Genomic DNA, 3,336 nt, shown 5'->3' with positions numbered 1-3,336 from the left:
ATCTCCTCTTTTTTTTGCCTTTTCTGGAAATTAGTGAAGGCAGCGCATCAAAGGTGCGCACCTCGCTGCCCACCTTGGTGTGCTCTGAGGTGCGCACCCGGGAGCGCTACGAAGTGTGCTCCAAGGTGCGGCGTGCACGTTGTCGGAGCCCGGTTTGCCCCGGGTGCGCACCTCGCCTGCACCTTGGCCGGGGTGGGCACCCTCGCTGGGTTTGCCCAGGGTGCGCTCCGAAGCGGGGTTACTGGAGCGCCCCCTCTTTTTTTGTCAGAGCGTTTGGTGGGGTTTCTCGCATTGGCTCTTCCCAGGCCCGGTTGTTGGGTGCGCTCCCACCCTGGCGCGCGCGAAGTTGGAAGTTGGGTTAATTGCCCGGGCGCGCACCTTCGCCAGGGTGGGCACCTTGGTGCGCACACCTTGGCTGGGCTGCGCACCAGGGCGGGCTCAAGATGGCACCAGCATTCCCTTTTTCTCACTATCTTTCAAAACGGAAATTTTAAAATCTCGTTTTCTTTTGCCTTTTATGGAAATTAGTGAAGGCATCGCATCAAAGGTGCGCACCTCGCTGCCCACCTTGGTGTGCTCCGAGGTGCCCACCACGGTGCGCTCCGAGGTGCCCACCACGGTGCGCAACGCCGGTGCGAACCCGGGAGCGCCCCGATGTGTGCTCCAAGGTGCGGCGTGCACGAAGCCGGACCCCGGTTTGCCCCGGGTGCGCACCTCGCGTGCACCTTGGTGCGCACACCTTGGCTGGGTTGCGCGGCCTGGTGGGCACCATGGTGCGCACCAAGGAGCGCTCCGAAGTGTGCTCCAAGGTGCGGCGTGCACGAAGTCCTAGCCCGGTTTGCCCCGGGTGCGCACCTTCGCCGCGGTGGGCACCATGGCGTGCACGAAGTCGGAGCCCGGTTTGCCCCGGGTGCGCACCTCGCGTGCACCTTCGCCGGGGTGGGCACCTCGGCTGGGTTGCGCGCCCTGGTGCGCACCAAGGAGCGCTCCGAAGTGTGCTCCAAGGTGCGGCGTGCACGAAGTCGGAGCCCGGTTTGCCCCGGGTGCGCACCTTCGCCGCGGTGGGCACCCTGGTGCGCACCATGGCGTGCACGAAGTCGGAGCCCGGTTTGCCCCGGGTGCGCACCTCGCGTGCACCTTCGGCGGGGTTGCGCGCCCTGGTGCGCACCAAGGAGCGCTCCGAAGTGTGCTCCAAGGTGCGGCGTGCACGAAGTCGGAGCCCGGTTTGCCCCGGGTGCGCACCTCGCGTGCACCTTCGGCGGGGTTGCGCGCCCTGGTGGGCACCATGGTGCGCACCAAGGAGCGCTCCGAAGTGTGCTCCAAGGTGCGGCGTGCACGAAGTCGGAGCCCGGTTTGCCCCGGGTGCGCACCTCGCGTGCACCTTCGCCGCGGTGGGCACCATGGCGTGCACGAAGTCGGAGCCCGGTTTGCCCCGGGTGCGCACCTCGCGTGCACCTTCGCCGGGGTGGGCACCTCGGCTGGGTTGCGCGCCCTGGTGCGCACCAAGGAGCGCTCCGAAGTGTGCTCCAAGGTGCGGCGTGCACGAAGTCGGAGCCCGGTTTGCCCCGGGTGCGCACCTCGCGTGCACCTTCGCCGCGGTGGGCACCATGGCGTGCACGAAGTCGGAGCCCGGTTTGCCTCGGGTGCGCACCCCGCGTGCACCTTCGCCGGGGTGGGCACCTCGGCTGGGTTGCGCGCCCTGGTGCGCACCAAGGAGCGCTCCGAAGTGTGCTCCAAGGTGCGGCGTGCACGAAGTCGGAGCCCGGTTTGCCCCGGGTGCGCACCTCGCGTGCACCTTCGCCGCGGTGGGCACCTTGGCTGGGTTGGGCACCATTGAGCGCTCCGAAGTGTGCTCCAAGGTGCGCACCATGGCCCTCCAAGGTGCGCAGCATGGCGTGCACGAAGTCGGAGCCCGGTTTGCCCCGGGTGCGCACCTCGCGTGCACCTTCGCCAGGGTGGGCACCTCGGTGCGCACACCTTCTCAATGTTTTCTTGCCTTTTCTCGAAATTGGTGAAGGCAGCGCATCAAAGGTGCGCACCTCGGTGTGCTCCGAGGTGCGAACCCGAGAGCGCTCCGAGGTGCCCACGAAGTCGAAAGTCGGGTTAATTGCATTGTTTTCCCCGGGTGCGCTCCGAGGTGCGCAACATCGGTGCGCACCAAGGAGGGCTCCGAAGTGTGCTCCAAGGTGCGCACGATTCGGAGCTCGGTTTGCCCGGGGTGCGCACACCTTGGCTGGGTTGCGCACCCTTTGTGCGCTCCAAGGTGCGCACGAAGTCGGAGCTCGGTTTGCCCCGGGTGCGCACCTTCGCCAGGGTGCGCACCTTGATGCGCACGCCTTGGCTGGGCTGCGCACCTTGGTGGGCGCCATGGTGCGCACCTTTCGTGCGCTCCAAGGTGCGCACGAAGTCGGAGCTCGGTTTGCCCCGGGTGCGCACCTTGGTGGGCGCCATGGTGCACTCCGAGGTGCCCAAGATTGGTGCGCAACAAGGAGCGCTCCGAAGTGCGCTCCAAGGTGCGCAGGTGCGCGCGAAGTCGAAAGTTGGGTTAATTGTCCGGTTTGCCTCGGGTGCGCACCTTGCGTGCACCTTCGCCAGGGTGGGCGCCTTGGTGCGCACACCTTGGCTGGGCTGCGCACCCGGGCGCGCACACCTTGGCACCCGCGTTTCCTTCATTTTAAATTTTTTTTTTTTACAATCTCTCAAGTGGGAAATTCTATAATCTCAACTTTTTTTGCCTTTTCAGGAAACTTTTGAATGGAGCGCATCATTGGTGCGCTCCGAAGTGTGCTCCAAGGTGCGCACCTCTGGTGTGCTCCAAAGCTCTCTCCAGCTGCGTGCACCTGCCCCGGCCGCGCACCCGGCCCCGCCCAGCTTCGCTCACCTGTCCCGGGCGTCTGGTGCGGAACCTTAGAGTAAGAAACATCACCGTGCACCTTGGCCAACGTGCGCGACTCGACCGAGCGCGCACTGGCCGAGGTGCACACCGATTTCACCTGGGTGCGCGCGCAGCACCTCGGGCGCACCGGGGTGCGCGCACAACGCCCGGGTTGCACCGTGGCCTGTGTGCTCGGGGCGCCTCGGGTGCGCGCTCGGTGTCGCCCCCCGCGCGCGCGGTAGTGCGGGCAGCGCACCCCGGCCCGGCCCGGCCCCGACGAGAACGCAAACGGGCAAAAGGTTTATTCAAATAGCATTGCGACGCCCGGCGAAAAACTAAGAAAGGGTGCAACACCGGGACTTCCCGGGAGGTCACCCATCCTAGTACTACTCCGGCCCAAGCGCGCTTAACTGCGGAGTTCTGATGGGATCCGGTGCACTAACGCTGGTATGATCGCACCC

The 3,336-nt window shown here is 66.0% G+C and overlaps 1 non-coding gene across 1 annotated transcript; it reads right to left on the bottom strand.

The window, feature by feature from the left end:
• Nucleotides 1-3,217: 3,217 nt before the first annotated feature.
• On the bottom strand, nt 3,218-3,336 carry LOC131863322 (5S ribosomal RNA). The gene has a single exon (XR_009362243.1). It is a non-coding gene; the product is annotated as a 5S ribosomal RNA (ribosomal RNA).

This window comes from Cryptomeria japonica, unplaced genomic scaffold (genome assembly GCF_030272615.1).
Source record: "Cryptomeria japonica unplaced genomic scaffold, Sugi_1.0 HiC_scaffold_61, whole genome shotgun sequence".
NCBI classification, from domain to species: Eukaryota; Viridiplantae; Streptophyta; class Pinopsida; order Cupressales; family Cupressaceae; genus Cryptomeria; species Cryptomeria japonica.
This window is presented reverse-complemented; position numbering and strand designations above follow the sequence as displayed.